General features: G+C 38.0%; 1 protein-coding gene and 1 pseudogene across 1 annotated transcript in view; both read right to left on the reverse strand.

The window, feature by feature from the left end:
* The window catches only part of LOC127634605 (DNA topoisomerase I, mitochondrial-like), a 25487-nt gene extending 19994 nt beyond the window's left edge, over positions 1-5493 (reverse strand). The window contains exon 1 of the mRNA XM_052114213.1: positions 5423-5493. The gene's annotated coding sequence lies outside the window, so the exon portion shown is untranslated. The remainder of the gene's footprint in view (positions 1-5422) is intronic.
* A 1206-nt stretch (positions 5494-6699) lies between these two features.
* Positions 6700-13267, reverse strand: LOC127634613 (zinc finger and BTB domain-containing protein 14-like; annotated as a pseudogene).
* Positions 13268-14206: the final 939 nt, after the last annotated feature.

Consider the following 14206-nt stretch of genomic DNA (forward strand, 5'->3'; position numbering starts at 1 on the left):
AACACTATACGCGTTTACTGATTAAACACTATACGCGTTTACTGTGATTAAACACTATACGCGTTTACTGATTAAACACTATACGCGTTTACTGTGATTAAACACTATACGCGTTTACTGTGATTAAACACTATACGCGTTTACTGTGATTAAACACTATACACGTTTACTGATTAAACACTATACACGTTTACTGTGATTAAACACTATACGCGTTTACGTGATTAAACACTATACACGTTTACTGTGATTAAACACTATACGCGTTTACTGTGATTAAACACTATACACGTTTACTGTGATTAAACACTATACCGTTTACTGTGATTAAACACTATACGCGTTTACTGATTAAACACTATACGCGTTTACTGATTAAACACTATACCGCGTTTACTGATTAAACACTATACGCGTTTACTGTGATTAAACACTATACCGTTTACTGTGATTAAACACTATACGCGTTTACTGATTAAACACTATACACGTTTACTGATTAAACACTATACACGTTTACTGATTAAACACTATACACGTTTACTGTGATTAAACACTATACACGTTTACTGTGATTAAACACTATACACGTTTACTGATTAAACACTATACACGTTTACTGATTAAACACTATACACGTTTACTGATTAAACACTATACACGTTTACTGTGATTAAACACTATACACGTTTACTGATTAAACACTATACACGTTTACTGATTAAACACTATACACGTTTACTGATTAAACACTATACACGTTTACTGTGATTAAACACTATACACGTTTACTGATTAAACACTATACACGTTTACTGATTAAACACTATACACGTTTACGTGATTAAACACTATACACGTTTACTGATTAAACACTATACACGTTTACTGTGATTAAACACTATACACGTTTACTGATTAAACACTATACACGTTTACTGATTAAACACTATACACGTTTACTGATTAAACACTATACACGTTTACTGATTAAACACTATACACGTTTACTGATTAAACACTATACACGTTTACTGATTAAACACTATACACGTTTACTGTGATTAAACACTATACACGTTTACTGATTAAACACTATACACGTTTACTGATTAAACACTATACACGTTTACTGATTAAACACTATACACGTTTACTGTGATTAAACACTATACACGTTTACTGATTAAACACTATACCCGTTTACTGTGATTAAACACTATACACGTTTACTGATTAAACACTATACACGTTTACTGATTAAACACTATACACGTTTACTGTGATTAAACACTAAACACGTTTACTGTGATTAAACACTATACACGTTTACTGATTAAACACTATACACGTTTACTGATTAAACACTATACACGTTTACCGTGATTAAACACTATACACGTTTACTGTGATTAAACACTATACACGTTTACTGTGATTAAACACTATACACGTTTACTGTGATTAAACACTATACACGTTTACTGATTAAACACTATACACGTTTACTGATTAAACACTATACACGTTTACTGATTAAACACTATACACGTTTACTGATTAAACACTATACACGTTTACCGTGATTAAACACTATACACGTTTACTGTGATTAAACACTATACACGTTTACTGTGATTAAACACTATACACGTTTACTGTGATTAAACACTATACACGTTTACTGTGATTAAACACTATACACGTTTACTGATTAAACACTATACACGTTTACTGATTAAACACTATACACGTTTACTGTGATTAAACACTATACACGTTTACTGTGATTAAACACTATACACGTTTACTGATTAAACACTATACACGTTTACTGTGATTAAACACTATACACGTTTACTGTGATTAAACACTATACACGTTTACTGATTAAACACTATACACGTTTACCGTGATTAAACACTATACACGTTTACCGTGATTAAACACTATACACGTTTACTGATTAAACACTATACACGTTTACTGTGATTAAACACTATACACGTTTACTGATTAAACACTATACACGTTTACTGTGATTAAACACTATACACGTTTACTGATTAAACACTATACACGTTTACTGTGATTAAACACTATACACGTTTACTGTGATTAAACACTATACACGTTTACTGATTAAACACTATACACGTTTACTGTGATTAAACACTATACACGTTTACTGTGATTAAACACTATACACGTTTACTGTGATTAAACACTATACACGTTTACTGATTAAACACTATACACGTTTACTGTGATTAAACACTATACACGTTTACTGATTAAACACTATACACGCTTACTGATTAAACACTATACACGCTTTACTGTGATTAAACACTATACACGCTTACTGTGATTAAACACTATACACGTTTACTGTGATTAAACACTATACACGCTTACTGATTAAACACTATACACGTTTACTGTGATTAAACACTATACACGCTTACTGTGATTAAACACTATACACGTTTACTGTGATTAAACACTATACACGTTTACTGATTAAACACTATACACGTTTACTGTGATTAAACACTATACACGCTTACTGATTAAACACTATACACGCTTACTGTGATTAAACACTATACACGCTTACTGTGATTAAACACTATACACGCTTACTGTGATTAAACACTATACACGCTTACTGTGATTAAACACTATACACGCTTACTGTGATTAAACACTATACACGCTTACTGTGATTAAACACTATACACGCTTACTGTGATTAAACACTATACACGCTTACTGTGATTAAACACTATACACGCTTACTGTGATTAAACACTATACACGCTTTACTGTGATTAAACACTATACACGCTTACTGTGATTAAACACTATACACGCTTACTGTGATTAAACACTATACACGCTTTACTGTGATTAAACACTATACACGCTTACTGTGATTAAACACTATACACGCTTACTGATTAAACACTATACACGTTTACTGTGATTAAACACTATACACGCTTACTGTGATTAAACACTATACACGCTTACTGTGATTAAACACTATACACGCTTACTGATTAAACACTATACACGCTTACTGTGATTAAACACTATACACGCTTACTGTGATTAAACACTATACACGCTTACTGTGATTAAACACTATACACGCTTACTGTGATTAAACACTATACACGCTTACTGTGATTAAACACTATACACGCTTACTGTGATTAAACACTATACACGCTTACTGATTAAACACTATACACGCTTACTGATTAAACACTATACACGCTTACTGATTAAACACTATACACGTTTACTGATTAAACACTATACACGCTTACTGTGATTAAACACTATACACGCTTACTGATTAAACACTATACACGCTTACTGATTAAACACTATACACGCTTTACTGTGATTAAACACTATACACGCTTACTGATTAAACACTATACACGCTTACTGATTAAACACTATACACGCTTACTGATTAAACACTATACACGCTTACTGTGATTAAACACTATACACGCTTACTGATTAAACACTATACACGCTTACTGTGATTAAACACTATACACGCTTACTGATTAAACACTATACACGCTTACTGTGATTAAACACTATACACGCTTACTGATTAAACACTATACACGCTTACTTGATTAAACACTATACACGCGTTTACTGTGATTAAACACTATACACGCTTACTGATTAAACACTATACACGCTTACTGATTAAACACTATACACGCTTACTGATTAAACACTATACACGCGTTTACTGTGATTAAACACTATACACGCTTACTGATTAAACACTATACACGCTTACTGATTAAACACTATACACGCTTACTGATTAAACACTATACACGCGTTTACCGTGATTAAACACTATACACGCTTACTGATTAAACACTATACACGCTTACTGATTAAACACTATACACGCTTACTGATTAAACACTATACACGCTTACTGATTAAACACTATACACGCTTACTGATTAAACACTATACACGCTTACTGATTAAACACTATACACGCTTACTGTGATTAAACACTATACACGCTTACTGATTAAACACTATACACGTTTACGTGATTAAACACTATACACGCTTACCGTGATTAAACACTATACACGCTTACTGATTAAACACTATACACGCTTTACTGTGATTAAACACTATACACGCTTTACTGTGATTAAACACTATACACGCTTACTGATTAAACACTATACACGCTTACTGATTAAACACTATACACGCGTTTACTGTGATTAAACACTATACACGCTTACTGATTAAACACTATACACGCTTACTGATTAAACACTATACACGCTTACTGATTAAACACTATACACGCTTACTGATTAAACACTATACACGCTTACTGATTAAACACTATACACGCTTACTGTGATTAAACACTATACACGCTTACTGATTAAACACTATACACGCTTACTGATTAAACACTATACACGCTTACTGATTAAACACTATACACGCTTACTGATTAAACACTATACACGCTTACTGATTAAACACTATACACGCTTTACTGTGATTAAACACTATACACGCTTACTGATTAAACACTATACACGTTTACTGATTAAACACTATACACGTTTACTGTGATTAAACACTATACACGTTTACTGATTAAACACTATACACGTTTACTGTGATTAAACAATACATTAATTCTCACAAAAAAAGATGTCTTCACATGTATCAAACTGGTTTCGCTTAAGTTAATGGATATTTTGATATGTCAAAGAATTTCTAAATGTTATTATTTAAATAAATCATATTAATTTATAACATTTATAATTTATCTTGTTCACATGCTAAAAAATATAAATCTTTTACAAATATGAACAGTACAGAGTAATTCATTACTTCAGTATAGTTTTAAATGAAATCGATCATGTTATGAATGATTTATAAGCTTTAATTCCACCGGAAGATGAAAGCAGATTAAACCCCGTTGACTTCCATTGGAAGTGTCTCACTGGAACACACTTTTGTGCTTTTTTTTTAAAGAAAATGAGGGACGAGTCGAAATAATTTTTGTGGGTAATCAACATTATGACACAAATGCTGTCGATTGAGATTAATCTGTATTAAACCCGGAATATTCATTTAAACGATAACTAATGAAACACAAAAATCAGTGCAAGCAGATATTCAGCTATAATAACATTTATGCAAGCAATAAACTGATTCTCTTATTCTGATGAGGGGCAAACCGCAGTGTACGTGAGATGACTTAATCCCAGTTTAAAACATTTACTCGTTTATAACACAAAATAAGACCGATTTATTTCTTCAAGATGAACTAAAACCCGTTCTGTTCAAAGACAAATAAAAATGCAAAATGACTTAGTTCAACTTCTACCTGAGACGGATCTCCTCGGCTTCAGGGTAAATGTTACCTGTCTCAATCACACCTGAAAGTTTTTAAGTTCCTCGTGCAATCAACTGCGCAGAATCAGCCGCAGCGCCACCTGCAGGAGTAAAACCAGAGCTGATGACGCGCCACTTCTATTAGAACACCCAACGGATGTAGACAGGAAGTTCCGCCTTACAGGTAAAACAGCCAATCACCTTGTAGATACAGACATCACCTGTCAATCAACTCGAGAACGCGCATGCGCATTATTATAAATTATTTTTTAGCGTAATCTGAGGTAACTAAGCGCCATTTATGATACCAGTATTGTCAGATTTTACTGCGGATTTGAAATATGTTCTTTGATCGTAATCTTGACCAACCGTGTTGGAGATTTCGGTCTTTCCCAATTTAAGTAGAGAAGCGCTGGACTGTCATGAGTGGAAATATCCTCCCGAGAGCGTCGCAAACATGACCGACAGTGGACCGACTTGATATAAACACTTTATAAAACTCACCTGCACATGAACATCCATCAGAGCCTCAACCTGCAAACTTTCAATATTTAAAAAAAAAAAGATCCACTCATTAATTAAACTTGAATCCGCAGTGAACACAATTTAACAAATGTTTTCAAGAATATTAAAAAAAATGTGTTATTAACAAATATGGGGGATCAACCAATGCAATGACAAAATATTCAGGATTGGAGGAACTAAACGTCATTATCTGAGAATTATGTTTTGAAATAACCATATTTGCCGACCACTAACATGAATATTGGGGGAAACATGCGTCCTTAAAAGGTGTTGCAAGTGATTTCAGCCGTTTTATGTCCACCAGACTGAGCCGTCGAATTAGCCACGCCCCTCTATCCAAAACCCCGCCCACTAAAGATACCAAATGAGCTTTATTGAGACCGACATCGTGAAGAAACGGTTGTAAAACAACAGCAGCTAAACAGCGCCCTCAACTGGCCACTGTTATGAACAACAAGGCATAAAAATGGCATTAAGCCTCAATAATTCACTGCAGCTACAATACTGTGAGAACGTGTAGAATGATTGACAGTTGGAAAGTGTCATTGTCCACGGACACATTTTTGTTTTCTGTTTACAGAGTCTCGAGCTGTCGGTGAGATAACTCACGACACTTATTTTGTTAATACCTTTCAGCGAGCAGGACATTTATTCGCTTACGGTACTGTATGTGGAGTTCTTTGTGGAAAACAGATACACATGTTCAAGAACAGTAACCAGAAAACACTACAAACATATCAGTGATTCACCAGTCATTTATTACAGCAAAAATATCTCAACATGTACATTATTTCCACCCTTTAGCAAGAAACTGATGGAATGATTGACCAAAGTCTTGTTCATTCAAATATGTTCTTTTGTCAGAATTACAAATCTCCCACGTATCCGGTTTATTTCATGAAACCGGCGCTGTCCAACTGCAACATGTTTGTGTTTCATCGTCCTGCCATAAACACTCAAATTCACTTGGTATGAACTGTTCAATAGGACAAAAATGCACCATTTACGTATAAAAGAAAGCAAAAAATGAATCAGTGTAAATCAATTTGTCTAAAATTAAAATCAATATCAAGACCTGCGGTTCAAAAAGTTCAGAAAAATGACTCCAATGAGGCCCACCAAAATGATAAGAAGACTACACCATTTTAGCCAAATGAAATGTCTACAGACGGACCGTTGCGCACGTTAGGAGCACGCTATAGACTCCAGCTGTTGCTCGGCTTCGGCGCCATGGCTGCGCCTGGAGCTGTTCGGTTTCGCTCTGCAGCCGCTGCCGTCAACTGTTTGCGTTCACTGTGCATGTTGTTCTCGTGCCTCTTCAGGTCGGAAGCTTTGGCGAAGGCCTTCGCATACCGAGCCGCACACAAACGGCTTCTCTCCTCGGTGGCGTCGCTCGTGGTCCTTCAGGTGCGACTTGTGCTTGAACGCTTTGTCGCACATCTGACAGCTGAACGGCCGCTCGTTGCTGTGCACTCGCTCGTGCTTCTTCAAGTCGGGAGCGGATGAACGACTTCCCGCAGGAGTCGCAGCTGTAGGGCTTGAAGCCTGTGTGAATTTTCAGATGTTCCTTCAAATGGGCCTGCGTGGTGAACGCTTTGGTGCAGATCTCGCAAACGAAGGGTCGGTCGGCCGAGTGCAGTTTCTCGTGTTTCCTCAGGCGGCTTTCGTCGACGAAAGTCTTGCCGCACACCTGGCAGGCGAGCTGATCCCTGTGGCCGTAGAGCAGATACTCAAACTTCATGTCGCCGGTGGCTGTCGTCCATCCGGGGGGCTGTTCGTCCTTCACGTCGCCCATGCTGTCCGCGAACGACAGCGTCTGCGTGTGAGCCGCCAGTTCTTTGGGTTCTGTGACCATGGCTTCCACATCCTGGTCGTAGCAGCTCACCTTATTTACCTCTTCTTGCGCCAACTCTTTCAGGATGGCCTCCTGCACTCTCAGGGCGTTGTTGGGCGATTTGTCCAGGTGATTGCTTTGAGCTTCCTCCACAATATCATCAGAAGGAGCATCATCTTGGTCCCCGAGCACCTGAACGTCGTTGTCTTGAGATAAAGGAGGATCATCCATCGGAAGCCCCATTTTCACCATGTCGTACGGAAACTTGCTGGCGTTCCTGAGGTCGTTTTTCTCGTCGGAGGACATGTCTCGCTTCTGAGAGCAGAGCTTATCCAGAAACCGGATTCCCAATATCTGTCCCGAAGACATCATTAGATTCACATCTTTCTTCTTCACAGAAATCTTGGCGGTGTACATGTAATTGAGCACTTCTTCAAAGATGTCCGAGCGGATGAAGTCGATCTCTATGACGGAGGAGCTATCCACCTCGTGTTTCTTGAAAAGCTTCTTGAAGTAGTTGCTGCATGCCGCTAACACACAGCGATGCGCCCTGAATTTCACGTCCTCAACGACGACCGCGATGTCGCAGTGATCGCCCTCCAATCTTTGCTCGTTCAGTAGCTTCAGAAAGATGGTTTTGTGCTCATCGTCCACATACTTCACAGTTTCTGACATACTGGAGGGAACAAGAGAAAGAATGAGAATTAATTAATCTGAAATGTTATTCTAGTAGAATAATACATTACTAGAGGTAGACCGATATATCGTTTTTACCGATAAATCAACAAGTGTTCTAAATTGAATTGAGAGCATGCTGGAATTTTGTTTATTTTTTACATTTTGTTGCCTCTGTTTGTGCCCGTTGTAGTATGAAAAGACTAAGATTTTTTTTTTTACATTCTATAAATCGAATTTATAAACTAACAACCGATTAATCGGTTATCGGCCTATTCAAGCACTTTGGTAAGGGGTCTACACTTATATAGTGCTTTTTTTTAACCTTAGAGGTTACCAAAGTGCTTTACACTGTGTCCCATTCACTCACACATTCACACACCAATGGCGGCAGAGCTGCATGTAAGGTGCTAGTCTGCCATTGGCAGTAACTTGGGGTTCAGTGTCTTGCCCAAGGACACTTCGGCATGTGGAGTCATGTGGGCCGGGAATCAAACCACCAACCCTGAGATTGGTAGCCGATCCGCTGTACCACCTGAACCACAGCCACCCCTTTAGTTATCGGTGTATGCAAAATCCACAGTCGGTCGACCTGTAAACATTGCTACATAAACTGATGTTTAATTAGCAATATGGCAGTAACATGGTACAGTGTAAGTACTAAATGTTAATAACATAGTACTGAATTATTACCATATTCATATATAGTAGGACTGCACATTTAATAGAAAAATAATCAGTTCGCCACAATTGACTAATCGTGAAAAGTGTCAATTAAAGTCTACTACCATTGCGTCAGAATTACAGGTCGACCGATATATCGGGTTTGCCGATTAATCGGCACAGATAACAGATTTTTCAGATCGGTTATCTGCAAAAAGCCACACTGATAGTTTTTCCCCGTTGCGTTCGGTGCTGAAGTGGCTGGGAAAGGTTCGCTGTCATTATAGAGTATGAGAGCGACCTCTAGTGGCGAAATAAAAACACTGATGCTACTTCACTGACATGTGAGACTACACTCGGCATGGTGCGGTACACTTCAGATGCAGATTAAACCAACAACAATGAAAAGGTGTGTATACAGTACACTACAGTACACATCAGATCGGTATAAGGTAAATAATTTGTTCACTGCATTAGTAGAGAACAGCAGTATGTTTGCCGACAAGATGCTAACATTAAAGCTAACCTCAAGCGGTTAGAACGATGTGACAAAAATACACGCAAGTCCTACCCAAATGTTTAAATGTCACGATTGTTTCCACCTATTAGCATTAGTTTATATCCAGCTGGTCGCATTTAAGCATTCGTTAGCCAGCTAACCATATTAAAATCAAGTGACGTGAGAAAGAAAATGTATATCTTCATGCAGCTGAGAGAAATTAATAAACAAATCAGAAACGCATCTGATTTCAATTTAATGTTTTTATCCTCACTGTAATACGATGACTTCAGATCGATCAGATACTTGCGCTAATAAAGACAAGACACAGATCATCCAATACAGTTTAACAGACAGCAGGAGTCTCGATGCTTTAAAGCTCTTTTTAATTAGACACATCATCTTAAAACAGCACTCGTGCACGAGACCCTGAATATACAAAACAAAGGGAAACAAAGATGTTCGTCTAGTGCATGTTTACATAGAAAAACAAATGGATGGTTGCAAAAGAGTTCTGTGTGAACAGCCCCTTACTGTTGGTGGAGGACTTTAGCCGTTGCGTCTCGCTCTCTTATAAGCGTTTCTCAGATTATGAGTTGTTTTAATGCTTTGTCAGGAACGATGTTCAACCTGGAAATGTGTGTCTCGAGATCCTTGCGTCTGATTGAACGTCCCCTGACCTGTGCTCATAGTCTGATTGAACGTCCCCTGATCTATGTTCATAGTCTGAGCCGCTGCACCCCTGAGTTCAGCCGGATACCTCTGATATCTGTGAATATTATTACTCTACATGCAACTGTACTGAATAAAACAATGTGATATTTCGCAGTTATTATGAAGCTTGAGTCTGGAGAATCAGTGCAAGTGTAACACCATGTGAACTGTCTATTGAAGCATTTCCCCCCTCATTTTACTTTTGACATTTGAGAATATGGGCCGACTAAAACGTATTATTTTATGCACATTAGTCAAAAATGAAATGGTCTTTTTAACTGGCAGGACAGGAATGTTCTTTGCAATAATATAACGTTGCTGAATGGTTTATGTGTTTATTGCGCCCTCTTGTGGACTAAAGAAACAACGTCAATTTAAAAAATCAGCTGACTTTAAAATTGTAATATTAGTTTTAAAATTGACAATATATTTTCATGGTTCAGTGAGTACTGTTTATTTTCGTAGTAAAGTTCAGCACTATTTTACTTTGAGTGTTATTTTTTCATTCCGTATCAATATTAAAAACTATCAGATGATTAATCAGTTATCGGCAGGTACCGCACAACTTATTTATTGGTATCTGTAAAATCGGTCGACCTCTAATCAGAATTGACTATTTGCAATGTGAACATTAACCAATCGCCCATTTCTGTGTGTAATTTATTGATAATTTGAACAGTTTTGTTTTACATGCAAGTTGACCATTTAGGCATGTCTTGATTTAATGATTTAATGTTTTGGATGGTGTCGCCTACATAAACAATACGGCTTGGATGTAAATACTATTTACCAAATGGAAAAATCATTAATTATCTCATAATCGTACAGCTGTAATATATAGACTGATTAATGACAGATTTGATATTATTTGCATGGGCCAATAAGCCCTACAGACCTTTGGACTTCACCTGTTCAGTTTACAAAAGAGTAAATATTGAGTAAAATAATTGTGTAAATAAATAAGTAATGCACAAAATTCCATGAATTCATTTTTGGGAATTTATTCATCTATATGTATATATAATTATGCGCTTACATGATGCCCCAAAACACCTAAAATAATAATAATACTGTGGCATAATAAAGCATAGGCAAGTATGCAAAAGCATAATTTGATTGTGTAGAACATTTAGAAATGTATTTTACAAAACGTTGACAGTTTTATGATTATAATAATTGTGTGGAGTAAAAACTAATTGATTCATAAAGATCTATGAATCCCTGATGAAATAATGTAAATACATGATACAAAAAAAGAATAAATTATGTTTATGTTAGTTAATGTTTAATGTTGGTTAATGAAGATTATTAACACTTTAAAGGACACGTGATGTTTCGATACGGGCCACAAACGACATAACAATTTAATTTACACTCTTCTAAACCGGCGAGGTGATTTCTAGCACGTTAAACGGTCGGTTTACTCTGTAAATATCCAGTTCGGTCAATATAATGACATATAATCGGTTATTTTGTCATTTCTGCTCTAGTTTGGTTCTGTTGAAGCTAATCTTAGCATTAGCACACACATCATCTCCGGTGCATTTAATCGGCATTTAATCGACATTTAATCAAGCAACACGACGATTTCTCCTCTACACGAGCCCCGATGAACGGAGAGCACCGAGAACTGAGGAATGTGATCGGTAACCGGGCGCGCTGAGGGCGGATTCAGTGGCGCGAGCTGCGCGGAACATGATGAACACTCCCGCGGGCGCGCGCAGCCATCCCGCGCAAAAACATTACGCAATATTCCAGCAGCTGCTTCAATCCGCAGCCAAAATCCGTTTCTTACCTTTATTGTGCTGTTTTGATCCACTGGTAGAGTGTGTGTTAAATGTCACCAGTACCAGTGCAGAATTTAATACTTTGTTGTTGTGTGCGAGGCCGAGGACGAGCACTGGCGGAAGGACGCGCTGCGCCAGCACGGAACTGCAGTGACCGAAGCGCGTACACGGCACAGCTACGCAAACAGCGCATTCACACAGAGGGTCACGGGCACGGCTACGCAAACAGCGCATTCACACAGAGGAACACGGGCACAGCTACGCAAACAGCGCATTAACACAGAGGAACACGGGCACGGCTACGCAAACAGCGCATTCACACAGAGGAACACGGGCACAGCTACGCAAACAGCGCATTCACACAGAGGGTCACGGGCACGGCTACGCAAACAGCGCATTCACACAGAGGAACACGGGCACAGCTACGCAAACAGCGCATTAACACAGAGGAACACGGGCACGGCTACGCAAAAAGCGCATTAACACAGAGGAACACGGGCACGGCTACGCAAAAAGCGCATTCACACAGAGGAACACGGGCACAGCTACGCAAACAGCGCATTCACACAGAGGAACACGGGCACAGCTACGCAAACAGCGCATTCACACAGAGGAACACGGGCACGGCTACGCAAACAGCGCATTAACACAGAGGAACACGGGCACGGCTACGCAAACAGCGCATTCACACAGAGGAACACGGGCACGGCTACGCAAAAAGCGCATTCACACAGAGGAACACGGGCACGGCTACGCAAACAGCGCATTAACACAGAGGAACACGGGCACGGCTACGCAAACAGCGCATTCACACAGAGGAACACGGGCACGGCTACGCAAACAGCGCATTCACACAGAGGAACACGGGCACGGCTACGCAAAAAGCGCATTCACACAGAGGGAGATGCGCTGGCACAGTTACGCAAATGACGGAGCGCAAACACGAGGTGCGGGCGCGAAAAACACTGACGCGCGGGAAGAGCGAGTGCATACCGAGAGTAATTTCACAGAGAAATGATAATAATTGGGCTTTAGTTTAATAGATCAACATATTCATGTAACTGTCTGTCTGCGCGTAATTAAATGGCTCAAATATATGAGTTATGCATTACTACTCAAAACATCCTAATAAAATTAAACAAATGAATCGATATTCTCAAAATCTGACCATTGCTTATTCAATTTCAATGTTAAAACAAACTGGGCGTTAAAAATGTATGAAAATAAAATGAATAATTAAAAAAATAATAATAGTTTGGCCCATTCCCAGCCAATACAGAACGTTCCCCTAAACGTTAGAAGTTGGTTCCCGTTTGGGTCTTTTTTGGGAACCAGTTCCTTGGAATGTTCTCTTTGGGTTCTAACGTACCAGAAATTGTTAGGTGGGGTTGAAATACTGTGTTGGTAGTGTAATGGTAAATTGGTGGTATCAGATGTAATGCCAAGGTACCTCATGTGCCATAGTAATATACATGGTACTCTAGGGCAGGGGGGTAAACTGGGGTCCGCAAGGGGTCATTGGGGAAATAAACGTTCTCTCAGAATATTTGAGAGAAAATGTAATTATTTTACAAGATGTAAAACGGCAAAAAACAAAACCAAATGCTTCCATGTAACGTATATATGTTCATAATAGACACATAGAAGTATTGCACTTCATCACTGTTGCTCTAAACTCATTCACTGCTTGAATTACAACATTTAATTACTGCAAAAACACTATTTATAATATTAATGTATAAGTTTAATATAAATATAAAACAAATACTTAAATGTTTCTAATACTCTAATATTGGGTAGAAAAACAACAACAATGACAACAATATTCTCCACATGACATTAATACAACAACATCTTAATATCACTATTTTTCCTCAGAGTATAAATGAGCCTGTGTATGTAAAAATACCCCTCTATATTTTAGAAAGAGGGTCTCTCATAAGGGAAACATTTGGGGCTCCTGCTCTAAGATTTACATACAGGAGTGTTTCTACAAGACAAGGATCCATTAGAATGAATTAGGCTGAATACAGTCAACAAATACAATGATAGTACTGCCACAATATTGAGTGTGTGTGT

Source organism: Xyrauchen texanus, chromosome 41, assembly GCF_025860055.1.
Source record: "Xyrauchen texanus isolate HMW12.3.18 chromosome 41, RBS_HiC_50CHRs, whole genome shotgun sequence".
Lineage (NCBI taxonomy): Eukaryota > Metazoa > Chordata > Actinopteri > Cypriniformes > Catostomidae > Xyrauchen > Xyrauchen texanus.